At 46.1% G+C, this 27,709-nt stretch overlaps 1 protein-coding gene and 1 pseudogene across 2 annotated transcripts in view; both read left to right on the forward strand.

Moving 5' to 3' along the window:
* SDK1 (sidekick cell adhesion molecule 1) overlaps positions 1-27,709 on the forward strand; it is a 540,366-nt gene that overhangs the window by 268,971 nt on the left and 243,686 nt on the right. The window lies entirely within an intron of this gene.
* Positions 25,226-26,824, forward strand: LOC113630268 (cytosol aminopeptidase pseudogene; annotated as a pseudogene).

Raw genomic sequence — 27,709 nt, forward strand, 5'->3', positions numbered from 1 at the left:
ATCTTCTTTGGAGAAATGTCTATTTAGCTCTTCTGCCCATTTTCAGATTGGGTTGTTTGTTTTTTTTGTTATTGAGCTGCATGAGCTGCTTATAAATTTTAGAGATTAATCCTTTGTCAGTTGCTTCATTTGAAAATATTTTCTCCCATTCTGAGGGTTGTCTTTTGGTCTTGTTTATGGTTTCCTTTGCTGTGCAAAAGCTTTGCAGTTTCATTAGGTCCCATTTGTTTATTTTTGTTTTTATTTCCATTTCTCTAGGAGGTGAGTCAAAAAGGATCTTGCTGTGATTTATGTCATAGAGTGTTCTGCCTGTTTTCCCCTAAGAGTTTGATAGTTTCTGGCCTTATATTTAGGTCTTTAATCCATTTTGAGTTTATTTTTGTGTATGGAGTTAGGGAGTGTTCTAAAGTCATACTTTTACATGTACCTGTCCATTTCCCCAGCACCACTTATTGAAGAGGCTGTCCTTTCTCCACTGTACATTCCTGCCTCCTTTATCAAAGATAAGGTGACCATATGTGTGTGCGTTTATCTCTGGGCTTTCTATCCTGTTCCATTGATCTATCTTTCTGTTTTTGTGCCAGTACCATACTGTCTTGATTACTGTAGCTTTGTAGTATAGTCTGAAGTCAGGGAGCCTGATTCCTCCAGCTCCATTTTTCGTTCTCAAGATTGCTTTGGCTATTCGGGGTCTTTTGTGTTTCATTACAAATTGTGAAATTTTTTGTTCTAGTTCTGTGAAAAATGCCAGTGGTAGTTTGATAGGGATCGCATTGAATCTGTAGATTGCTTTGGGTAGCAGAAGTCATTTTCACATTGTTGATTCTTCCGATCCAAGAATATGGTATATCTCTCCATCTATTTGTATCATCTTTAATTTCTTGCATCAGTGTCTTATAATTTTCTGCATACAGATCTTTTGTCTCCTTAGGTAGGTTTATTCCTAGATATTTTATTCTTTTTGTTGCAATGGTAAATGGGAGTGTTTTCTTGATTTCACTTTCAGATTTTTCATCATTAGTGTATAGGAATGCCAGAGATTGCTGTGCATTAATTTTGTATCCTGCTACTTTACCAAATTCATTGATTAGCTCTAGTAGTTTTCTGGTAGCATCTTTAGGATTCTCTGTGTATAGTATCATGTCATCTGCAAACAGTGACAGCTTTACTTCTTCTTTTCCGATTTGTATTCCTTTTATTTCTTTTTCTTCTCTGGTTGCTGTGGTTAAAACTTCCAAAACTATGTTGAATAAGAGTGGTGAGACTGGGCAACCTTGTCTTGTTCCTGATCTTAGTGGAAATGGTTTCAGTTTTTCACCATTGAGGACGATGTTGGCTGTGGGTTTGTCATATATGGCCTTTATTATGTTGAGGAAAGTTCCCTTTATGCCTACTTTCTGCAGGGTTTTTATCATAAATGGGTGTTGAATTTTGTCAAAAGCTTTCTCTGCATCTATTGAGATGACCATGTGGTTTTTCTCCTTCAATCTGTTAATATGGTTTATCACATTGATTGATTTGCATATATTGAAGAATTCTTGCATTCCTGGAATAAACCCCACTTGATCATGGTGTTTGATCCTTTTAATGTGCTGTTGGATTCTGTTTGCTAGTATTTTGTTGAGGATTTTTGCATCTATGTTCAGCAGTGATATTGGCCTGTAGTTTTCTTTCTTTGTGACATCCTTGTCTGGTTTTGGTATCAGGGTGATGGTGGCCTCGTAGAATGAGTTTGGGAGTGTTCCTCCCTCTGCTATATTTTGGAAGAGTTTGAGAAGGATAGGTGTTAGCTCTTCTCTAAATGTTTGATAGAATTCACCTGTGAATCCATCTGGTCCTGGGCTTTTGTTTGTTGGAAGATTTTTAATCACAGTTTCAATTTCAGTGCTTGTGATTGGTCTGTTCATATTTTCTATTTCTTCCTGATTCAGTCTTGGAAGGTTGTGCTTTTCTAAGAATTTGTCCATTTCTTCCAGGTTGTCCATTTTATTGGCATAGAGTTGCTTGTAGTAATCTCTCATGATCTTTTGTATTTCTGCAGTGTCAGTTGTTACTTCTCCTTTTTCATTTCTAATTCTATTGATTTGAGTCTTCTCCCTTTTTTTCTTGATGAGTCTGGCTAATGGTTTATCAATTTTGTTTATCTTCTCAAAGAACCAGCTTTTAGTTTTATTGATCTTTGCTATCGTTTCCTTCATTTCTTTTTCATTTATTTCTGATCTGATCTTTATGATTTCTTTCCTTCTGCTAACTTTGGGTTTTTTTTTGTTCTTCTTTCTCTAATTGCTTTAGGTGCAAGGTTAGGTTGTTTATTCGAGATGTTTCCGGTTTCTTAAGGTAGGATTGTATTGCTATAAACTTCCCTCTTAGAACTGCTTTTGCTGCATCCCATAGGTTTTGGGTCGTCGTGTCTCAATTGTCATTTGTTTCTAGGTATTTTTTGATTTACTCTTTGACTTCTTCAGTGATCACTTCGTTATTAAGTAGTGTATTGTTTAGCCTCCATGCATTTGTATTTTTTACAGATCTTTTCCTGTAATTGATATCTAGTCTCATAGCGTTGTGGTCGGAAAAGATACTTGATACAATTTCAATTTTCTTAAATTTACCAAGGCTTGATTTGTGACCCAAGATATGATCTATCCTGGAGAATGTTCCATGAGCACTTGAGAAAAATGTGTGTTGTGTTGTTTTTGGATGGAATGTCCTATAAATATCCATTAAGTCTATCTTGTTTAATGTATCATTTAAAGCTTGTGTCTCCTTATTTATTTTCATTTTGGATGATCTGTCCATTGGTGAAAGTGGGGTGTTGAAGTCCCCTTCTATGAATGTGTTACTGTCGATTTCCCCTTTTATGGCTGTTAGTATTTGTCTGATGTATTGAGGTGCTCCTATGTTGGGTGCATAAATATTTACAATTGTTATATCTTCTTGGATCGATCCCTTGATCATTATGTAGTGTCCTTTGTCTTTTCTAATAGTCTTTATTTTAAAGTCTATTTTGTCTGATATGAGAATTGCTACTCCAGCTTTCTTTTGGTTTCCATTTGCATGGAATATCTTTTTCCCTCCCCTCACCCTCAGTCTGTATGTGTCTCTAGGTCTGAAGTGAGTCTCCTGTAGACAGCATATATACGGGTCTTGTTTTTGTATCCATTCAGCCAGTCTGTGTCTTTTGGTGGGAGCATTTAATCCATTTACATTTAAGGTAATTATCGATATGTATGTTCCTATTCCCATTTTCTTAATTGTTTTGGGTTTGTTATTGTAGGTCTTTTCCTTCTCTTGTGTTTCTTGCCTAGAGAAGTTCCTTTAGCTTTTTCGTAAAGCTGGTTTGGTGGTGCTGAACTCTCTCAGCTTTTTCTTGTCTGTAAAGGTTTTAATTTCTCCATCAAATCTGAATGAGATGCTTGCTGGGTAGAGTAATCTTGGTTGTAGGTTTTTCCCTTTCATCACTTTAAATATGTCCTGCCACTCCCTTCTGGCTTGTAGGGTTTCTGCTGAGAGATCAGCTGTTAACCTTATGGGGATTCCCTTGTGTGTTATTTGTTGTTTTTCCCTTGCTGCTTTTAATATGCTTTCTTTGTATTTAATTTTTGACAGTTTGATTAATATGTGTCTCGGCATGTTTCTCCTTGGATTTACCCTGTATGGGACTCTCTGTGCTTCCTGGACTTGATTAACTATTTCCTTTCCCATATTAGGGAAGTTTTCAACTATAATCTCTTCAAATATTTTCCCAGTCCCTTTCTTTTTCTCTTCTTCTTCTGGAACCCCTATAATTCAAATGTTGGTACATTTAATGTTGTCCCAGAGGTCTCTGAGGCTGTCCTCAGTTCTTTTCATTCTTTTTTCTTTATTCTGCTCTGCAGTAGTTATTTCCACTATTTTATCTTCCAGGTCACTTATCCGTTCTTCTGCCTCAGTTATTCTGCTATTGATCCCATCTAGAGTATTTTTAATTTCATTTATTGTGTTGTTCATCATTGCTTGTTTCATCTTTAGTTCTTCTAGGTCCTTGTTAAATGTTTCTTGCATTTTCTCTATTCTATTTCCAAGATTTTGGATCATCTTTACTATCATTATTCTGAATTCTTTTTCAGGTAGACTGCCTATTTCCTCTTCATTTGTTAGGTCTGGTGGGTTTCTATCTTGCTCCTTCATCTGCTGTGTGTTTTTCTGTCTTCTCATTTTGCTTATCTTACTGTGTTTGGGGTCTCCTTTTCACAGGCTGCAGGTTCATAGTTCCCATTGTTTTTGGTGTCTGTCCCCAGTGGCTAAAGTTGGTTCAGTGGGTTGTGTAGGCTTCCTGGTGGAGGGAACTAGTGCCTGTGTTCTGGTGGATGAGGCTGGATCTTGTCTTTCTGGTGGGCAGGTCCACATCTGGTGGTGTGTTTTGGGGTGTCTGTAGCCTTATTATGATTTTAGGCAGCCTCTCTGCTAATGGATGGGGCTGTGTTCCTGTCTTGCTAGTTGTTTGGCATAGGGTGTCCAGCACTATAGCTTGCTGGTCATTGAGTGAAGCTGGGTCTTGGCGTTGAGATGGAGATCTCTGGGAGATTTTCACCATTTGATATTACGTGGAGCTGGGAGGTCTCTTGTGGACCAGTGTCCTGAAGTTGGCTCTCCCACCTCAGAGGCACAGCCCTGACTCCTGGCTGCAACACCAAGAGCCTTTCATCCACACGGCTCAGAAGAAAAGGGAGAAAAAGTAGAAAGAAAGAAAGAAAGAAAGAGGATAAAATAAAATAAAGTAAGATAAAATAAAATAAAATAAAAAATGATTATTAAGAAAAAAATTTTTTAAGAAAAACAAACCAAAACAACAACAACAAAAAAAACGGACGGATAGAACCCTAGGACAAATGGTGAAAGCAAAGCTATACAGACAAAACCACGAACCATACCCACATAAGGCAACAAACTTAACTGATAAACGCTGTGTGTGTTCTGACTGTTGCACTGACCGCTGTTCCCCCATCTCTCTCCCTCTCCTCGGGTTTCCCTGTTCTCCGAGACACAACAGTATTGAAATTAGGCCACTTAATAATCCTACAGTCACTTCTAAGAGTTCAAGTGAAAGGAAGAGTGGCACCTCTGTCACTTTAAATCAAAAGCTAGACGTGATTAAGCTCAGTTAGGAAGGCATGTCAGACACTGAGACAGGCTGAAAGCTAGGCCTCTTGCACCTCTTGCTTTAATTTGAAAGTCAATTCAAAGTGCTACTCCAGTGAACACGACTGATAAGGAAGCAAAACAGCCTTACGGCTGATGTGGAGAAAGTTTTAGTGGTCTGGACAGAAGATCAAACCAGCCACGACATTCCCTTAATGCCAATGCCAAATCCAGAGGAAGGCCCTAACTCTCTTCAATTCTATAAAGCCTGGGAGAGGTGAGGAAGCTGCAGAAGAAAAGTTTGAAGACAGCAGAGGTTGGTTTAATGAGGTTTAAGGAAAGAAGTCATATCCATAACATAAAAGTGCAAGGTGGGGCTTCCCTGGTGGCGCAGTGGTTGAGAGTCCGCCTGCCGATGCAGGGGTCATGGGTTTGTGCCCCGGTCCAGGAAGATGCCACAGAGCGGCTGGGCCCGTGAGCCATGGCCGCTGAGCCTGCGCATCCGGAGCCTGTGCTCCGCAACGGGAGAGGCTACAACAGTGAGAGGCCCGCGTACTGCAAAAAAAAAAAAAAAAAAAAGTGCAAGGTGAAGCAGCAGGTGCGGACGTAGAAGCTGCAGCAAGTTATCCGGGAGATCCAGGTAAGATAATTCATGAAGCTGGCCACAGTAAACAACAGATTTTCAGTGTAGATGAGACAGCCTTATATTGGAAGTAGATGCCATCTAGGACTTTCATAGCAAGAGAGGAAAAGTCAATGCCTGGCTTCAAAGCTTGAAAGGACAGGCTAACTCTCTTGTTAGGGGCTAAAGCAGCTGGTGACTTTAAGTTGAAGACAATTACCATCCGAAAGTCCTAGGGCCCTTAAGAATGATAATTAATCTACTCTGCGCGTGCTCTATAAGTGGAAGAACAAAGCTTGGATGATAGCACATCTGTTTAGAATGTGATGTACTGAATATCTCAAGCCCAGTGTTGAGACCTACTGCTCAGAAAAAAAGAATCCTTTCAAAATATTCCTGCTCAGACAATGCACCTGGTCACCCAAGAGCTCTGATGGAGATGTGCAATGAGATTAATGTTTTCATGCCAGTTTCATGCACAACATCCATTCTGCAGTCCATGGATCAAGGAGCCATTTCAAATTTCCAGTCTTATTATTTAAGAAATACATTTCATAAGGCTGTAGCCGCCATAGATAGTGATTCCTCTCATGGATCTGGGCAAAGTCAATTGAACACCTTCTGGAAAGGAGTCACCATTCTAGATGCCATTAAGAACATTCCTGGTTCATGGGATGATGTCAAGATATCAACAGTAACAGGAGTTTAGAAGAAGTTGATACCAACCCTCACGGATGACGTTGAGAGGTTCGAGATTACAGTGGAGGAAATAACTGCATATGTAGTGGAAACAGCAAGAGAACCAGAATTAGAAATGGAGCCTGAAGATGGGACTGAATTGCTGTAATCTCATGACAAAACTTTCACGGATAAGGAGGTATTCCTTATGGATGAGCCAAGAAAGTGGTTTCTTGAGCTGGAATCTACTAGTGAAGATGCTGTGAAGATTGTTGCAGTGAAACAAAGGATTTAGAATAGTACACACTCTTAGTTGATAAAGGAGCAACAGGGTTTGAGAGGATGGACTCCAATTTTGAAAGAAGTTCTGCTCTGAGTAAAATGCTGTCATACAGCACTGCAGGCTACAGAGGAATCCTTCGTGAAAGGAGATCAATCAGTGCAGCAGACTTCTTAGCTGTCTCATTTTGAGATCGCCACCCACCTACAGCAGTCACAACCCTGATCAGTCAGCAGCCGTCCACATCGAGGCAGGACCTTCCACCGGCAAAAAGATTGCAACTTGCTGACGGCTCAGATGATGATTAGCATTTTTAAGCAATGAAGTATTTTCTTATTAAGATATTACATTGTTTTTAAGACATAATGCTATTGCACACTTAACAGACTGCAGCATAGCGTAAACGGAACTATGTTCCGTATGCTCTGGGAAACCAGAAGATTCATGTGACTTGCTTTATTGTGATATTCCCTTTATAGTGGTGGTCTGGAACCAAACCAGCAATATCTCCAAGGTCTGCCTGTATATGTTTCATACAAATAAAAAATAGACATTTTTAGTGAAATTCGATCATACTGTATGTACTATTTTGTAAACTTGTTCACTTAATATCTTATTACTTATACAGTATTAGCTATCTACCTTATCATTTTAAATAGCTGCGTAGTGTTCTTTATTTAAGTAAGCATCATGATTCATCAGCCTAATTCTCAATCGTTGGACATTTAGGTGGTTTCCAGATTTTCACCATTATAGACAGAATGATGAATAGCCTTTTAGCTGCATCTGTGTGAACATCAAAATTATTTCTTCACACTAAATTCCTAGAAGTGGAGCTGTTATTTTAAGGGTGTTCTAGTAGAGCTTTTTTTTTTTTTTTTTTTTTTTTTTGCGGTATGCGGGCCTCTCACTGCTGTGGCCTCTCCAGTTGTGGAGCACAGGCTCCGGACGCGTGGGCCCAGCTGCTCCGCGGCATGTGGGATCTTCCCGGACCGGGGCACGAACCCATGTCCCCTGCATCGGCAGGCGGACTCTCAACCACTGCGCCACCAGGGAAGCCCTAGTAGAGCTTTTTGATCGCGAGAAATAGATACCCATAAAAACCTGCTGGCTCCAGTGTGAAAATGGGGTTCATATGAACAAAAGGAATGAGGGAATCTCATGGAGCTCAAGAACAAGATACCTACAGGCCTCTTGAGAAACTGAAAGTACAAACTCCCTGGACCCAAAGCACTTCCCAGCTCCTCGGGAGCCGGGCGGCCTCATCTCTGCTCCTCTGTGCCCCTTGGCACCCTCCTCTGGTTCACCAGCCCGTTTTGCCTACTTCTGCCACCAGCCTCAGTTTTACATCATGACCACTCAGATTCAGTGGCTGACAGTCGTCTCTGTTTCTTTGCTAAAATTCCTGAGAAGGTAAGTCTGATTGCCAGATTCCTACCCGTTGTAGTCCTGGCCTGGTAACTTCGGGCAGCCTTGGGTTGGGGGCTTGAGGGTGGGGTTTCAGTCAGTCTTGTGCTGGTGAGTACTGACTGTAGGTGTACATGTAGCCTGAGATATGCCAGGGTGGGAGTCATTGGTGAATACTGCAGATCGGGGCCGGCTGCTAAATGTTTATCACAAAACCACTGGTTGTGACATGGGATAAAACTGTCAGATTCCTTGAGAAGGGATGGCCCGTGATTGACATCTTTAGGATATTTGCGATACAATTTAACTCCATTAAAGCTCTGTAGATCTCACTTCATCCTCTTCTAGCATTTAATGTTGTAGAGGAGAAGTCTGGAGGTTTTCGTTTTTGTTTCCTTTGGGTTGATACCTTGCTTTATCTATCTTGACTCTTGTAAGTTTTGTTTTTTTTTTGCGGTACGCGGGCCTCTCACTGTTGTGGCCCCTCCCGTTGCGGAGCACAGGCTCCGGACGCTCAGGCTCAGCGGCCATGGCGCACGGGCCCAGCCACTCCGCGGCATGTGGGATCTTCCCGGACCGGGGCACGAACCCTTGTCCCCTGCATCAGCAGGCGGACTCTCAACCACTGCGCCACCAGGGAAGCCCGACTCTTGTAAGTTTTATTTCTCCATGAAGCTCCAACATTCTACTGGGACATGACCGTAGTGGCTCTCTCTTTCCTGGTACTCCGGAAGCCCTTTTGTTTTTTTTTTTTTTTGAAGACGCAGATCTTCTGTGTTCATGTCATGTCGGAATTTTTCCACGTTGTTAATGTGATTAACATTTTTCTTTCACTGGCTCTACTTCTCCCATCTGGAATTCCTATTGTGCTTATAGTGGACCAGTCTTCCATTTTGCTTATCCTCTCCTCATAGCTCGTTTAATCTGTCTTCTCTGAATTCTAGGAAGAACTCTCAATCCCAGCCAAATTCACTGATTTGATTTTATGCACTATTTTGATCTGTTCTTCTGGGCTTCTGCTGCATTTTTCATTTTGGCAATTGTATTCTCATCTAAAAACAATCTTTCCTGATCTCCGATTATTCCGTTTTCAAATTTATAGTATATTATTGACTCTTCTCAATGAGTTTTTTATTCGATTCAGATTTTCTGACTCATCTGAATCAGTGTGATTCAGAAATTTCCTGAAGTGTTCCGTTTCATAAAGGAGATGTTCCTCCACATGCTTTAAAATGAAGACTGCTCATTCTGACCTTGGCCACACTTATGCGGTTCCCCAGGGGGTGAAGTGGGAGTCCCTTTGACTTTTCTTCTGCAGATGGGAATTCAGATCAGTAAGCCTTTGCCCCCTCAGGGCTCATTCCTACCACCTTGCAAAAACTCTCCTGTGGATGGAAGCAATCCTGATTTTCAGTATTGATACAGTTATTTCCCTATTTTGTTCCTTTGGAAATTTCTATAGGGATTTAAGAAGCACAAAATGGGTGAGTTCAAATCACCTAGGGGCAGGAGTTTGATTTTTTTTAACGGCAGCATTCAGGGTGACCCAAGGGCGTGTAACCACAGAGACTCACAGGACCCGGGAAGCTGCCGTATCCGCCAGGTGGTCAGTGAGACCGGCCTTTGCGGCAGTGAGCGACGCTGGTGGCGGGGAGAAGTTGGGCTCCCATGTGTTTCTGAGCAACAGTGGCTCAACTTGATGGCAGTGGCCTGTGAGGAGTGTGAGAGAGGATGGAGCTGAGGACAGCTACGTGTGCTAGAAAGTGCAGTTTGGCTCCTGGATGATTTCTTGGAAGACATTCAGTTGTACCTGGCTTGGACAGAAATATGCTCTGCATATGGGAATGGAAAAAGGAGGCCCTTCCTGACCAGGGGTGCCGTAGCCAGGACAGCAGGATAGGCATCCGCTGGGCGTGGTGACGGGTGCAGCCTCCCCAGCCAGCGGTGCATCCCGGGCCACCCTGGCCACGCGCACAGTCGCTGTCAGACAGCAAGCGGGATGCAAGCAGGACGCAGGCCGGTGCCGGCACATCCCCTTCAGTTCTATTACGTTCAGCCTGTTGCTGAGGAGAAGAGTGCTCAGAACGTTTCTCCAGGGGCGCTGACAGGTGACCGAGGAGGGGCAGCCCTTTTCCTTAGGCGCGCGGACCCTCCACTCTGTGGATTAGTTTGCAGTGTCCCACCAGCCATCCGCAGGGAGCTGTGGCGTGTTAATTTTCAGGTTTACCAAGTGGCACGAAAGATAATAATGAATTTCTCCACCCATCGCCCTCCTCCTGTCTGTCATAACTCTTCCCGCTCAGAATGTTTGTTTTCTTGTTGCCGTGTTTGTGACAGTTTATGGTGAAGGGGCCACAGCCTTCACCGTAAACAGCCCACTTGTCTGGGACCTCAGGTCCTGGACTCTCACTCCTCATTACGGCCGTTGTCGTTTCCCCGCTGGTCTTGTGGGGACGGGAGCTGGAGTCTGTCACTCGCTCCACGACATGCCAGATGCTGCCCTCCAGACTGACCCTCGAGGTCTGGTCTGCCAGCCGCCTTCCCCTTCTCCCTGTCCCACTGTAGCTCGGAGGCCACCCGCTCTTCCTGAGCGTATGATGGACCAAAGCGAGCAGCCCAGTGTCGCGGCGCAGGGCTGGGAGGCTTCAGACCCACGTGAGAACGGGAGGCACCACCCCCTTGCCGTGGGGACGGTGACATCACTGCAGCAGAGGACTGAGACCTCGAGGTCGGTTCACCCTCTCTTAACGTGGCCGGCACTAGACATGAGGAAGAGCCCCGCGGGGACTCTGGGCAGGGAGCCCTGCCCCGCTCTGCTGGGCGGGATGGCGGCCAGTGATGCTACAGCGCCCCAAGGCTCGGCGTGTCCCCTGCGCGGAAGCCACCACGGTCCAACTCCGGTCGCCGAGGCGGCGGTGCTGGTCGGGGTGGAGCGGAGGGGGCCTCCCTGCGCCCCGCGGGTCCCACCCCGCAGACCTCGGAAGGGCCGGCCCGCGCTCCTCGCAGGGACCCTTCGGGCACGAGGACCTTGCTTCTGTCTTCAGCCGAGGGAAGGTGTCCTGAGGGTCGCCGCTGTCCCGGAATAGAAGGTGACCGGGCGGAGCGCCTGCTGGGAAAGGCCGCGCATGCCGCCCCGTCTGCTGAGGGGCCCCCAGCGCAGCCTCCCTGTGCGCGGACACGTCACCTGCACTCCCTGTCTTCCGGGCCGTCATCGCGCCACCTCTTCCCATTCATGATGTGGAAGTCCTCCTTTAGGAATTGTGTTTTCAGCAGTCCTTTGTGTTTCCGCGGTTTTAGAGGTTTGTACGGTAATAAGCGGTACAAACACTTTACCCCTTTCTGCGTCCTAATGTACAGGGGCCCGAGACGAGCCTGTGACGAGTATTTGGAGCTTCTGCAGGGGGAGTGGATCAGCTCTGCCCAGGCACAGCCACGGTGTCTTTTCTAATCCTCCAGACCCCGAATAAGCGCCTCTTTAAACACACACGAATGGAGGTCACAGGAGCGTGAGTTACGGCAGAAAGAACACTGGCCGCGGTGCTGAGCAGACCTGTAGATGGTACTCCTGCCTCGCCATGAGAGGACCCTCGGAGGCGGGAGAACGCGGTTGATGTCAACAGTGACTGGGTGATGTGTGAATAGACACATAGCCTAAGGCCTGGCAGAGAGTAGGTGCTCTGCAAACGGTGCTCTGGGGCTGGTTCCAGGGAAATGGCACTAAATTGTTTTGACTTCAGAGTCACCCCTCAGAGCACAGGCTGTCATATACCAGCCATGTGTGTCTCAGGGGCAGCGAGGCGTGGTGGTCAGGGACACGGGCTGGGGCGTCACACAGATCTGGGTTCACCTTCCGTCCCAGCCACCTCGTAACTCGGTGACTAGGCCAACTTACCTGACTTCTCCCCTTATGTCAAGCAGGAGCAATAATCCTTTCAGGATTAATCCGTTTCGGGAGCGAGCAGGCAGAAGCCCCATTTCCCACAGGACATGTGGGGACCTGAACTTACATAAAGGTCAGTCTCGATAGCCTGGTCATTCCTAGGACTTAAGCGGGGTCCTCAGTCCTGGGCTTCAGGCCTCAGACCGGCTCCTGATCCGTCCACCGACGGCTCTCCATCGGCTCACGCTGTGCGTGAGGGGCAGGTAGGGGCCGACACCGTTCTGTTCCTCAGATTTCATAGTTTGGACTTGGGAGGCTCAGAAGTTGAGGTCTTAATGAACCAGGTCTGACTAAACATTATATGGAAAAGGTGATAAACATGTTGGTATTTGAGAATCTTTTAAAAAATGTATGACGTTCTAAAGCAGTCACATGACTTAGCGGAAAAAACCTTTTTTAATCCAGCAGACGTTGGGTTCTGTAGTTTTCTCCTGTTCTGTAGTTATAGGTATTTTGAGGCGCTCGCTCTGTTGAGCACCTACTGCATGCTAGCCGCTGTTATAAGCACCTACCTGCGTTCTTTCACTTAGTCCTCACAGCACCGCAGCCCCATTTCTCCCGTAGTAAGAGGAAGCTGGAGGGGAACAAGCTTGCCAGGGTCAGAGAGTGGGCAGCAAAGCCGGAACAAACCACAAGGCCCTTGGACACCAAGCGTGAGCTCTTTCTGTGACACCGTCCTTCAGCGGGCGTGTGGTGTACCAGGGCTCTGGATGAAGTTCAGCCACTGGCTGGCGCAGGAAGTGCCCCATCTGCGCCATCTTATGCTGTCCTGTCCAGCTTGCCTGTCTGGACGTGCCTTAGGTCACTGTAGAGAGATCTGCTCGGCAGTAAAAACAATACCCTCTAATCTCATAAGTAGATGGGATTTTGAGGTGTATTTCTTTGCAGGAATCTAGCTTCATTTAATGTCTTTAGATGGTGGAAATCGTGGTTGTGACTGAGGCTCGTACCTGAGTTAACAAATGACTGTTCCTCACCGCAGAACTACAGCAATGACCCTTCTAAACGAACACGTGCTCTGTGTGTCCTCTATTGCTGACAGCAGCTGCTGTGAGTCCTGAGGAGAAGCGTATTTAGTGACAAAAGCCAGCCTAGTGTTGCAGCAGAGGGAAAAAATAGGGAATTGATGAATTATCTTTCTATTTGCACCTTCAGAAATAGGTTAATTGTTTCAGTGACTGGCTCTGTCTTGATTAGGAAGCATTAATAGCCATTAATGATATAACTTCAAAAAGGCATAGGAAAATTAATAGAATTCTCCGCTAATATAAACTATAGTCATTATCTACGGTATCCAGAGCCATTAGGGCTGCTAGGCTAGTTGATTAAAGTGCAAGTGGATTTTTTGGTCGAATTCTCTAGATTGTTGAACAGATCCTTTCTTCACTTTTTCAGTGTAGAATTCCATGTCGTGAGCTAATACTATTACTTAGTTTAAGTGCCTCAATTCTACGACTTAATTAAAAACCTTTCACAAGTTAATTTTATCAGTAAATGCACATTTTATCTACATGTGCAAATATTATTTGATTATGATGATTAAACTTTTTTTTAGTAAAAAAAAAAAGAAACTGCTCAAAAGTGGCAAAGAACAGGTCAGGTCCAAAAATACCAAGCTGCAAGACAGTTTTATGCACCTTTGGTTCTACCCAGCAGCAGAAGTGGACACGTTTTCTTTGGAAAGACCAATAATACAGAGAATGACGGCAGCAGCAACAGCAGATAGAAACGCAGAAACTAACGCTGAAAACACCCTCAGTCCGTACCTGGGATCGGATCCCATGCTTCACATGCCCTTTCATCTTCACATTTACGGCAACCTTTGAGGCAGGAGCTATTGTTCCACTTTCCAGATGAGGAAACTGGGACTTGGAGACGGTCGGGAATGTGTCCACGTTCGCACAGCCGAGTGGGAAGCCAAGAGTTAGACTCAGGTGGGGTGTCCCCACCTCCCCCCGCATGCCCTCCCAGCCACTGGGCCAGACTGCCGTGTGCAGGGTGACTTCTTTTTTTTTTTTTAAGTAATAATAAGTTGCTTTTATTTATTGATTTATTTATGGCTGTGTTGGGTCTCCGTTGCTGCGCGCGGGCTGTCTCTAGTTGCGGCGAGCAGGGGCTACTCTTCGTTGCAGTGCGCGGGCTTCTCATTGCGGTCGCTTCTCTTTGTTGTGGAGCACGGGCTCTAGGCGCGCAGACTTCAGTAGTTGTGGCATGTGGGCTCAGTAGTTGTGGCACACTGGCTTAGTTGTTACGCGGCATGTGGGATCTTCCCGGGCCAGGGCTCGAACCTGTGTCCCCTGCATTGGCAGGTGGATTCTTAACCACTGCACCACCAGGGAAGCCCTGACTTCTTTTAAGAAGATAAAATTTACCTTCCTGGACCCAACTCTCTGTCCCATCTGATGCTCTGTCTCAGTGTCATCAGGAGACATTAGATATAGCTGTCCTTGCCAGTGTCAGCTCTAGACACACAGGAGTCTTCCTCAAAGGGGTCTAAGCTGCCTTAAAAGTTTATTATGGGCTAGGAACCACTGTGTTTATCTTCACTCTTGGTCAAGCTATGATCTGGGCAGAGTTGGCCCCTACTTGCCCTCTTATGTGTCCTTGAAGTCCAGACTTGCCCCTGACTTCTGTCCCTCGTTGCTGAGACTTGATGGTGCCGTCCCTGTTGACCCTGTACACAGGCTTCAGGGGTTTATGGACGGTGACCATCTGCCCAGCCTGCATCTGCCAGATGGAACGCAGTGCCCTTCACAGACCAGACGACCCCGCCTGTGCCATCGCCCTGGCTGTTGTGTGCGTCCTTCTCAAACCTTCCTGCCCTTCTTTTCTGGAGACCAGCAACCAGAAGGGCATTCCAGATTTGTGCCTTAACCTACAAGGAACATACAAGCAGTGCCGTGTTTCCCCCACTCCCAGGGGTGTTCTGAAGGTTAATCTCAGGATTCTGTTGGCATTTTTAGACAAGGCAGCAGAGCTGGTCTTCTAAATTCCTTTGAACAAAATGTTTATTGAAGTGTTACCTTGTGTAATGGGTTCTGTGAGGGTCTTATGGATTTGGAAGAAGGGTCAGAGTGATTAGGGAAAATTTCAGAGGTGGGGGAGTTTGGTCTGGCCCTTGAAGGATGTCTGTGGAACTAGATGGCCTATGAGGTCATTCGTAGATCGGTTGGGAGGGGTGGAGGGGCGGATACGGGCCAGGAGCAGAACAGCAGACGTGGGCCAGGTGCGAGGAAACCAGCATGACCAGAGTTGAGGAGGGATGCTGGGGAGAAGTGGAGAACACAGTCGGATTATTTGGGGGGAATGGACTAGAGGGGTTCTTGGAAGCCGAGTGAATCCGTCAGGGTAGACAGAGGAACACTGCAATAAAGACAACCTGAAGGTCTCAGGGGCCTAAACAGCACAGTTTATTTCTCACTCACGTTGCATGTGCAGCAGAGGTTCTGTGTGGGAGAGGAGTCTGCGCACTGTACAGTGCTCAGACCCAGGCTGTCAAGTGTGTCACTGTTCTAAGATGTGGCGTGTCCGCAGGTTCACTGCAGGGGCACAGGGGGTCGCACAGAGGCACTTGAATGCATCTGCTTGGAAATGACGTAGATCCCTTCCAGTCACATTTCATGGGCCAAAACCAGTTATCGATACATGGCTACCTGGTACCTACACCTAACTCATTGGGAAAAGAGAAGGATCCTCCCCTTGTATCTAGAAGGAGCAGAGAGCTCAACATACTGTGAACCATGATAATGTCTCCCACCCAAGGTAGGGGTGTGTAGACTCAAAGCGGCAGGTCCTGGAGCAGTTATCAGGGTCTGAGTGTGACGAGCCTGGGTTCTATGAAGACTGGCCTGAGTTCAGCATTTGAAATGACCACTCTGGCTACAGGGTTTCTCAGCCTTCTCTCTATGGACTTTTATCTCTGCTACTTGTGTGTGACCACACCTGGGACCTCCTCATTGGGGTTAGGATGGGGTAGGAGTTAGGAGCACAGATTCTAGTCATAAAGCCCTGGGTGTGTATCCAGCTCTGTGCTGTGACATGGGGCAGGAAAGCTACCTTGTGAGTCTGTTTCCTTATCTGTCAAAATGTGAACAATAGAAACAGACATGATCATGGACACACAGTGAGTAGCACAGTGAGTCTGGCCCGCACTCAGCAGTTCATAAATGTGCTGTAATCCTTATAATCCCTGAAAATGTTCTGCCTTTGGGATCTTTAATTCTGTTCATGGTCATCCTTCCCTTCCACTCTTCCTGCCCTTTGTCCTTGTTACTTCATCAATCCCTAGCTCATCTCTCCTGCCCAGTTTGTTAGCCCTCTCCTAGCCTCCTTTCCTTCCTCCACACCGCGGTGTCCGCATTCTAATCGTTCCCGTGTGGTGTCAGTCCTCTCCTGACCTTCCAGCATACCCAGATCGCCGAGGCTCAGCCCACCTCCCACCTGCTTCCTCCTCCGCAGGACTGAAGTTCCAGCAGACTGGTAGCTTCTAGAGTCTCTGGAGATGGCAGCGCTGCGCAGAAATCCTCGGACTCACCCCAAGTGTCCTCCTGCCTCTTTTCCCCCGTAGTTGTCCCAGACCTTGCATCCTTCCACCCCCAGCAGGACTACTTCCTGCTGAGTCACATTCATGAATACAGAGTATTTTTATATGTTTTCTTTTATGTAATTGATAAACATGGGAAAATAATCCTAATTGAAGAGTAAGATCACCTAGCACAGAGCTTCTCAAATTGAACGAGCTTACACATCACTCAGAGAGTTTAACATTTAGGTCCTGATTCAGTAGGCCCAGGGTATGGCCCAAGACTCTGCCCCTCTAACCGGCTCCCAGAAGAGGTCTGTACTGCAGGTCCCAGCACCACTCTGAGGAGCAATGAGTCGGTTGATATGTATTGAAAACTCACCATGTGCTGAAAAGCATGATCTTTTCCTTCTAAGTAGTGAGAGCTCTGCTGTCAGAGCACAGGCAGCAGGACAGGATTCACCTGGGAGCTGAGTGATGTGGAAACTAGCTCTACCCAGACGTGCTGCTTTAGAGTCTGCTTTGGAACAGGCTCCCAGATGACTTGTGTGCATATGAAGGTTTGAGAAGCACCAGTTTAGAAGATATAAATAAAAAGGTCTGAAGAATGTTTGTAAAACTGTACGTGGTTTTTTGGTGTTTTGGAAACTGAAAATATTGATGTCAAATTAAGCTAATTAGTGAGTGGGTTGAAATTAATTAATCAGAAAAGACACTCTGAGGAAAATAAATTCTGTACCAGGTTTAGAAGAAGAAAAGTATGTTTATAAATATATTTGATTTGTATTTTTATCATCATTTAGAAGGTCTTATCTCTAGCCATTTCTTAGAAAAGCCTAGTTGTAAAAGAAAAATGATTCCTGCATCTGTCTTACTGAATTATTTTTATTTTTATTCCATTATTTTTCTTTATGTAAATAACAGCAAATATGCATGCATAGTCTTATTTCTTCCTTCTCTCCTACCCCAAAAGGAACATGTCATATTTGCTGTTCAGCACTTTGCTTTTTCATTTATCAGTACATCTTAGAGGTCTTTCTATATCAGTCTATAAAGAGCTTCCTCGGCGTTTTTTACTGCTGGGTAGCATCCAACAGTGTGGATGTACCACATTAACATTTTGCTTTTCCAAATGATATTTAAACGCCTTTCAGAACAATAACCAACACTTATAAGTGGGAGCAAATTACTAACCCTATGTTAAATTTCTACATCTTTCTAAAAACTGATTCCTTCCAGGTAACCACCACATGTTTCAATTGGGGTTATTTTAGGCTAATAATGTGTCTTTCCCAAGCAGTACTTAATTTTCAAAACAAAGAAATAAAGGGAGCGTTTGTCATCTGAGAGACTTTTAAAGGACTCAACCAAAGGCAGCTCCCACTTTGGGGGGAAGTAATTTGGGGGAAGATTCTTGCCTCTATCCAGGCATGTGGGGTGGATTCTAAGTTCCTTAAGCTCCCCTCTGCCTTCCTCGGTGAGTTCCACCCACATCTGTGTGCTGGCTGATCCCATGCTGGTTAAAGAGACACTGTCCTAGCTCCAGTTCCGTTCTGTCTCCCCCTCTGTGCAAGCTTCTGGGGGCATTTCACTGCCAATAAATGAGCAGTTCCATGGATTGACCAGACACTAAGGTAGATTTAAATAAACAGATGGATCGTCTTATTGGAAGCTTTGGGAGAGGTTTGGTGGAAGTGCCTGTTGTTTAAAGATTTGCCATAATTACTTTTGGATCTCCTATAAATTCTCTCTAAATCTATTATTCGTGCTGTCACGCAGAAAGCTGAGTGGCCATGCTGCTTTAAAACTACAACAGACTGCTAAGTGCGTGAAACACGCTAAGTGCTTATTTGTTTGAATTGATAGTTTGCACTGTCCCGATTTGCTGAGTAATCATCACCCTTCCACGTTTTAAACAGGCCCACAATGGCCAGCTTCTTTCTTAGTATATTTGAACAATCCCATACATGGGATTAGGAGTTTATTTTTTATTCACCTGCCTTCCAGGTTATGTGAACAGACGTCTTATGTTTCTACCAGCAGCGCACTCCCCTCTCATAGCACCTGCAGTAATTAATTTTAAGTATTTGTCTTAAGCGGGGTCTTAGCTGCGTTTGGTGGGCTTAATTCTTTATATCCACAGCTTCTGCTCTTCATATTCTCTCCCTCTTTCTGTCATCAGCCTTAGATTTATTGTTGGTGTTGATTTTAGACCAAAATATAAATGAGACTGTGTTGACATTTAAAAAAAAGAAAAAAACTTGCTTCCTAGCAGATTGAGTAGGGGAGCAGTTGGCTTAAATAGATAACCTCGGGTCATATCAGAAAACGTCTTTTTCTTGCTGAGGACTCTATTCTTGCACTGTGGGACTGACTTTATTCATTTGAAGGAAGCTAGGGCAGACAGGAAGAGAAATATTTTCTTCTCTTAAGATTTCCTGATTTCTTTGTACCTCTGTTGTGACACCCAAGGGTAATTCTGATATAGCAACACTAGCAAAAAGAAAAGAGATGGGAGAACAGAAGGGGAGATTCCTCCACAGTTACGAGCTCTCATCCGTCACTATCGAAGCCTCCCTGTGCCCCGGCTCATTCTGTGGTCTTGTCTGCTGTGCTCCCCATCAAGGACAAGGACCTACCAAATTTCCGGAGACGGGGAGAGAGAGCGCACACGTGAGCAGGAGTGAGAGGGAGAGAGAGTTAGACCAAGACACAAGCCAAGCCCCCCACTCCTGTCTCACCTGTGCGCTCAGATTGTGTGTGGCGCTGCTCTCTAGTGAATGTCCCCAGCCTGATTATTTATTCTTCTTGGGGCCAGCGCTCTCCAGTCAGAATGAGGAATCTCCAAATAGACCGAGCCCAGAACCTGCGCTGGTACGTTGGGAGCGATCAGCCCCGCCATGTTGGTAGAGATACAGCCCTGCCTGGCCCACCTAGAGATGAGCTGGGGGTAAAGTCCTCACTCCATCCTCCAGAGAGAAATGCTCCTTGATCCTAATGTTAGGAAACAGAATACGGTTCTATTCCTGGAATTAGCTTGGAATGAATATGGTTGGTGGACGTGGTTATCCATCAGGTTGTTTACTTACCGTTTATTGCTTTGGAACACGTAGTACTCTCGGTTGCTCTGTGCTGGTTAGGACACCTGCAAGATTTCCTGCCTCAGAGTTTGCTCTCCTCTAAGATGGAATAAATAAGAAATTGATTACCTAAAAACACAGCAGAGGAAGTGTTCATCAATATATTTGTATGAACACTTGCATTTAAGGTGGGAAACAGAAGAAAATACCACTCGCTCGATAAAATATTTCTCCAGTTCTGGGTATAACCACCTTGCGGCATTGCAGTTTTATGAAGCACTAAATATGTAAGTGAGAGGTTTTATTGGTCTTGGATTTCTCATTTGAGAAGCTCTGGTTTTATTTAGGATATCAGTCTTACATGAAAAAATAAAAAGAAGGTCATCTGTTGGTCTGTGGGGTGCCCCTCCTGGGAAGGAGCTGAAACATTGAGAAACCTGTTTCTCAAACTATTGGCCCCTCAGCTCTTTGTGTTTTCACGTGGCTGGGGGAGCTGTAGAATGCAAAGCTTTCAGTTGTATGTTGTTCCAGTCAAACAGAGTCTTCCAAAAGTAACAGCCCTGGGAGTGTTCACCTGCGGTCTGGCTTCCCGAGCAGGCGTCTTTATAACTAGACCATGAATTTACTTTCAGCTTCAATTGCCGTAATTCCTAGTCTGTGAGTTGAACAATGGTATCCGTAGCAAGGAAAATAACTTCAATTTAGTCTGGTTTTCTAAAGATCTTTATTGTATTTTAAGGAGGAGGGCACAACTGTGGTTTTCCTGATATATTCTGCTTAACATACTGTGGCCCCTTTCTCTCTTATTTATCTCCTTTTTTTTCTTTTTTCTTTCTCTCACGTGCTCACAGCGTTTGTTAAGATAATTTTCTGTTTTCTCCAGGGACTCAGGATTGCATTTCTTTGTTCTGGGTTTTATCTGTGAGGCACTTTTCTAGTTACAGATTCTGTTTGTGATTCACGCTATGTAAAGACAATCTGACGTTCAGCAGGACTGGAGCCTGACAGAGGGTCATAAACATGTCTCAGGAGCAGAGCTGTGCTACTCTCCAGAAACTTACATGCAAAACTCTGGTCTTGGGAAGAGATTTGATTATTTTAGGAACAGATATTGGTGTCTGTTCGGAAATTCGATTTGGCAAGCATCTGTTAGGCACTGACTGTTTCCAGAGGCTCTGGAGACTAAGAATCGCACACCTGAAGGAGATTACAGTGGATGGGGCAGATGTGTGCTTGTACAGGTGCCCTGGTCTGAAGGAGACCAAGGTTTGTCTCACTTTCTCCCAGAAGCAGAGCGTGTGGGTTCAGTGAAAATGTGGGTCCAGGCGTTTAGTTAGAGGTGGTCCCAGGAACTATGGGCAAAGGAGTGGGCAAAGGAGACAGAGAAGGGGAAGACACCAGTGCAGGTGCATCAGTGAGTGAGCCCATCCCCTCAGTGAACATCTGTCCTGGGTCCCCCAGGAGCCTCAGGGAGACTGCATAGAAGCCACCGTAGTGTCGCTGACTGAGGGAGAAAGTGCAGGGATTTATTCATCAGCTCCCATGCTTTATTCCTTGAGAACGACTTCCAGGGACATTAACGTCCAGGCATGCAGGCTTATCTCTCCACCTCACCCTTGTAGGCCAGTCATACCCCTGGCCAGAGAATGACCTCAGGTAGGAACTGGCAGGTGTTTGCAGAAAGTCGTGGGTTTGTAAGTAAGCGACAGGTGACAGAGACTGTGGGCAGGGTGTGGGCAACACCTGCTCCAGAGCGATAGTAACCAAGCGTGGAAAGTGCACTGCGTGCCTTACACCGCGTACCCCAGGTCCAGGGTCAGAGTGGGTCAAAGGACCGACAGCTGAGACCGAGAACTGTCAAACTCCTTGAAGAAAACATAGGGGGAAAGCTTGATGACATTGGATTTGTCAGTGATTTCTTAGATATAACACCAAAATCACAGGCAAAGAAAAAATAGATGAATTGGACTTCATCAAAATTAAACACTTCTGCGCATCAAAGGACACTATCAACAGAGTGAAAAGGCAACCCATGGAATAGGGGGAAGTACTTGTAAATCCTACACCTGATAAGGGATTAATGTTCAGAAAATATAAAGGACTCCTGCAACTCAACAACCAAACAAACAACCTGATTTAAGAACTGAGCAAAGGGGCTTCCCTGGTGGCACAGTGGTTGAGAGTCCGCCTGCCGATGCAGGGGACGCGGGTTCGTGCCCCGGTCCCGGAAGATCCCACAGGCCGCGGAGCGGCTGGGCCCGTGAGCCATGGCCGCTGAGCCTGCGCGTCTGGAGCCTGTGCTCCACAACGGGAGAGGCCACAGCAGTGAGAGGCCCATGTACCACAAAAAAAAAAAAAAAAAAACTGAGCAAAGGACTGGAATAGATGTTTCTCCAAAGATGATATACAAATGGCTAATTGAGCACATGGGAAAATGCTCTACTCCACTAATCAGTAGGGAAATCTAATCAAATGATACACCACTCCCACCCATTAGGACGGCTACTTTGAAGACAGTCTACACAAAGAAAAAACAAGTGTTGGTGAGGGTGTGGAGAAGTTGGAACTCTTTTTTGCCTTGCTGGTGGGAGTGTATAATTGCACAGCCACTGTGGAAAATGGTATGATGTGTCCTTAAACACTTAATCGCAGAATTACCATCTGATTCAGCAGTTCTACTTCTGGATATATACCCAAAAGAACTGAAAACAGAGACTGAAACAGATACTCACACACCCATGTTCATAACAGCAGTGTTCATAACAGCAGTATTCACAACAGCCAAAAGGCGGAAGCAACAACCTAAGTGTCTATCCGCAGATGAATGGATAAATGAAATGTGGTCCGTCCAAACAATGGACCGTTATTCAGCCTTAAAAAAGAATGAAATTCTGATCCATGTTACCACATACATGAACCTTGAAGGCATTACGCTCTGTGAACTGAGCCAGTCATGAAAGAACAAATCCCGTGTGATTCCATTTACGTGAGGTACCTGGAGTCAAACTCACAGAGACAGAGAGCAGGAGAGGGGGAGGGGGCTGGGGAGGAAGGGATGAGGAGCAGGTGTCTAATGGGGACAGAGTCTCAGTCTGGGGAGATGAGGTTCTGGAAAGGGATGCTGGGGACGGCTGCACAACGGTGTAGATTGATGCCACGGTTCTGTACACTTAAAACTGGTTAAAATGGTAAATTTCGTGGTATGTATATTTAGCCACAACTTTTAAAAAGCATGCAGCAGGTACCGAGAGGGAAGGGCACTTTAACTGAGGGCCTGGGAAGCCTTCCTGGAGGAGGTGGCATGCTCCCTGGTCCCGATGGATGGGTGGACTTCGGCAGGCTGCAGTGCAGGCGGGGGTAGGAATGGGGAAAGTTGTCGCAGGCGGAGGCGCCCAGGTCAGAGGAGGGCGGTTGGGATGTTTCAGAGAGCGCCTGCCACACGGCGGGTGAAGCACAGGAACCCAAGCCCTTCTCTCCGTGTTCAGTCAACAGATACTTACTGGATACCTGCTGTGCACGAGGCACTGTGTAGGCCTGGACAGAGTGGCTAAAACAGAACAGACGAAAGTGCCTGTGCTCCTGGTCTCCTGCGGGGAGAGACAGACACAAACCAAACAAGCATAGTGAGTGGAGGGTCCCGTGGAGCGCGGAGCAAGGGAAGAGCTCGGCTGGGAGGGGTGGGCTCGCCATTGTCAGAGGGCCCCCCAGCCTGCGGAGGCAGAGGCCCCCATCAGCATAGCTCCGGTCCTCCAAATGATGGCTTTATGGTCACTAAAGAAACCAGATGTGGTTTTGATTTCTCTGCTCGAGGTTGCTCAAGGCAGTGGTGTTCTTCCTGCAGATCTACCAACCTCTAAATACTTTGTGTCTCGTGGGAACTTTGAGAAAAACTTTTTCCTTGGAACTCCTCCAGCTGCGGCTGGAAGGGACCAAGGCTTCAGAGGGCCCTGCCAGGGGATCCTGCAGTTCCCCGTTGTCCTTGCTAATAGCCTCAGACGGGCATCAGTTGCCCCAGTGGGCTTGGGCTCCACGCCCAGGTTGGCACGTTTGGCAAAATTATTCAAGGGCATTTCTCACTGAAGCTACAAGTGATCTGCTGTTGTGCCTAGGTACCTTCTCAATAACTTCAGTAGGCCGTTTGGAAAATTGCCCTAACTTCCTGAAGAACACCCTCTCACTCCTCTGTCCCACCCAAACTACACGTGGCCCCAGTTTCTCCGCTGGTTGTGGTTCTTTTGCATTAAACGGTAGGTTATGCGTTTATATGCTTGAATGGAAGGCTGCTGTCTCTGTACGTTTGGATCGCTCCAGGGTCCAGCCATGCAGTTCCTAAATCCACACTCCTGTTCTGTGTTTTACCAATAAATAAGTAAACGAATAGGCCTGCTGCAGAGTTGCCTTTTATCACCTTCATTTTTCTCTGCTGATGAAAATACATTCTTGGTAACATTCCATTGACTTCCAAATGTGCAAGTTTTCAAACATGTTATAAATGAGAAGAAAAGAAACTGCTGGATTGTTTGTCAAGCTGTCACATTATTTTATTTATCCTCTCTCGTCAATAGAAAAGTCCAGAAGTGTATTGAGATAAAAATGGGAGTACACGTAAAGATAGAATTGTGAATGGGGTATACAGCTGTGTTCCCTCCCACTGTGGTACAGTAAACAAGGAGTGAGTCGGCGGTGCAGACTCTCCTCGGAGGGAGCAGCAGGGCTTCTGGGACGGGGCTCGCCCAGCGGCACTGCCCAGCGCCTTCGCGGCCGTGAGCGGGTTCTCGCTCACTGAGCGACTAAGCACACAGCATTTAGAAGGACAGGAGAGTCTGCTTCGGCAGCTCCACACACGAGGGATTATTAACACAGGAATTTACACACCTGCCTCGCCCGTTCAGGAGCCGGGGGCGCAGAAACTAAAAAGTGGGTTTGGGGAAAGTGAAAGGTGGGAGGGACTTTCTATTTGGTGAACAAGAGTTTTCCAATCAGGAGACAATTCATGCTGTTTATTTCACTTTTCACAATAAAGTGCGTCTTAAAATTGCCCAGGTTCTGCCTTGAGAAACTCACCTCTTGGAATCTGAGGGAATGACCTGGTTTGCCTGTTGCCTATACACCTCTTACTGTAGCACATGTTAACAACAACAAAAGTAATAATTTCTATGGCTTCTTGGAGATTATATATATAATATACACACACACACACACACACACACACACACACCTCTCTCTCCTAGTCTCTTAAAACGTACGTGCCCTGGAGGGTTCAGCTCTACAGGATCTGAGCTATCAAGACGCCAGCTCCCACGGTGGCAAGCGGTCAGACACACCTGCTGAGATGCTTTGCAGGCAGGAGAGCGCTTAATCCCTTTGCCAGGCCGTTTTAATTTAAAATTCCGAGAAAGATGACAGACTCCGAAGGGTTGCAAAAGCAACTGATGAGTGGAAAAGCCACTGGAGCCCAACCACCGCCCCCCGCCCCCCCCCCCCCCCCCCCCACGAAAGCCGGGCTCCCAGGCGCGCACTCGCCCTCCTTGCTCCACGTACTTGGTGGAGGGCGGTGCCGGGGGGCCGAGCCGAAAAGATGCTCTTGCTGCCTCTTCCGGCTGCCACGAGAGTCGCCCGTCCGACATCTGAGCGGGAAGCGCTTCTGGGGACCCGGTCCAGCCGCCGCAGACAAGACGAAGGGCCTTGTTTTAGGAATCTGTGGCAAAGAAAAAGAAGATGATGTGCCCCAGTTTATAAGCGCAGGAGAGAATTTTAATAAATTGGTGTCTGGAAAGCTGAGAGATCTCTTGAACATATCTGGACCACCCCTGAAGGCAGGCAAAACCCAAACCGTTTATGGTCAGCATGAGGGCTTCTCCAGCATGGTGTGGTTGGCCTCGGCAAAAAGACGGCCGGAGTTGATGACCAGGAAAACCGGCACGAAGGCAAAGAGAACATCAGAGCCGCTGTTGCAGCGGGGTGCAGACAGGTTCAGGACCCGGAGATCCCGTCCGTGGAGGTGGACCCCTGCGGAGACGCCCATGCGCGAGGAGTGGTGCCTGGGCTCTACGAGTATGACGACCTGACGCAGAAAAAGAAGGTGGCTTCATGGAAGTGGGTATCAGGAGGCCTGGCAAAGGGGAGTCCTCTTTGCTTCCGGGCAGAACCTGGCGTGCCACTTGGTGAGACGCCCGCCAATGAGATGATGCCAACCAGATTTTCCGGAATTACTGAGAAGAATCTCAAAAGTGCTAGTAGTGAAACAGACGTCCACATCAGACCCAAGCCTTGGATTGAGGAGCAGGAAATGGGGTCATTCCTCAGTGTGGCCAGAGGGTCCGAAGAGCCTCCAGTCTTCCTGGAAATTCACTACAAAGGCAATGCAGGTGACCCTCCTTTGGTGTTTTTTGGGAAGCGGATTAGCTCTGACAGTGGTGGCATCTCCCTCAAGGCGGCTGCAAACATGGACCTCATGAGGGCTGACATGGGAGGAGCCGCCAATGTCTGTTCAGCCATCGTGCCTGCCGCCAAGCTCGACCTGCCCTTCAGCGTCGTAGGTTTGGCCCCTCTTTGTGAAAATATGCCCAACGGGAAGGCCAACAAGCCTGGGGATGTTGTTAGAGCCAAGACCGGGAAGACCATACAGGTGGATGACACTGCTGCTGAGGGGAGACTCCTCCTGGCCGATGTGCTCTGCTACGCGCACGCTTTTAACCCAAAGGTCGTCATCAGTGCCGCCACCCTGACAGGTGCCATGGATGCAGCTTTGGGGTCCGGTGCCACTGGGGTCTTTACCAGTTCTTCCTGGCTGTGGAACAAACTATTTGAGGCCAGCATTGAAACGGGAGACCGTGTCTGGAGGATGCGTGTCTTTGAACCTTACACAACACAGATTGTAGGTTGCCAACTAGCTGATGTTAATAGCATTGGAAAATACAGATCTGCAGGAGCATGGACGGCTGCAGCATTTCGGAAAGAATTTGTGACTATCCTAAGTGGGCGCATGTAGACATAGCAGGAGTGATGACCAACGAAGATGGTTCCTTACCTGTGCAAAGGCATGGCTGGGAGGCCCGCGAGGACCCTGATGGAGTTCCTGCTTCGGTTCCGTCAAGACAGCACTCAGTTCAGATGCTCTAGAATGCCTTCATTCTGTCTTAAACGGGCAGTAGAGCTTCAGAATACTTTTGAATGAATAGATCAAAATCTCTCAAGGGAAACAAAGGGTGGTATTTAAAAACATAGAACGAAATGAAATCTGTATGCCTCGATTGGTTTTTCACTTTATGCAGAGGTTTATAAAGGTCAAGCTAATATCTTGCCTGGCAAAGATTTTTAAGATATTTTAGCTTAAATGAATAATGATGATTTTTTAAAAGCTACCTAATCACTTTTCAGAGTATCTGTTTGTAACTGAGGAGCAAAATTGTATTTCAGATTTGTGATGCTGGGAATAATGAACAAACTAAAAGTCGCTGTGCAGTTGTCAGAAACAATAAATCTCACTTTTTGTGCTCCCTGGTGTGGCTCTGATATTTACTTATATATTATTATAAACCCAGTGATGCTATCATATAACTTGTCTCTTCTGGCTGTGTTATATGAACTAAGTAATTAAGTTGGGTCTCAATGTTAATAATCACTTTGGGGCACTCAGTGATGAGCTTGAGTAGGTGAGGCGGTACTATTATCCCCACATTACAGATGAGGAAAATGAGGCACAGGAGAGGGTTAGTAACATGCCTGCGATGTCACGAGGCTATTAAGTGGGAGAGCAGAAAGCAGTAGAGGTTTCTTCTTCTTCTTTTTTTAAATAAATTTATTTATTTAAAAAAAAAAGAAAGAAAAGAAAAGCCACTTGATTTTCTTCAAGTAAAATGTCTTGGAGCTGTTTCACCCATCCCCCAAAAGGGCACGAGTGTACCTTGCTGTGCATGGAAGAAGGTCAAGAATCATAAGAGACTGACCAATTAAATTGTGCTTTTTATTGCCAGAAAGCGGTTGAGAATGGCCCTAGGCAGCCTGTTTGTAGAAGCTGAGCTATAGAACCGAACAAAAGAGTGACTCGAGCTCTGCAGTG

This window comes from Aethalodelphis obliquidens, unplaced genomic scaffold, assembly GCF_003676395.1.
Source record: "Aethalodelphis obliquidens isolate GAN/ISIS:26980383/991018 unplaced genomic scaffold, ASM367639v1 scaffold30, whole genome shotgun sequence".
Taxonomy (NCBI): domain Eukaryota; kingdom Metazoa; phylum Chordata; class Mammalia; order Artiodactyla; family Delphinidae; genus Aethalodelphis; species Aethalodelphis obliquidens.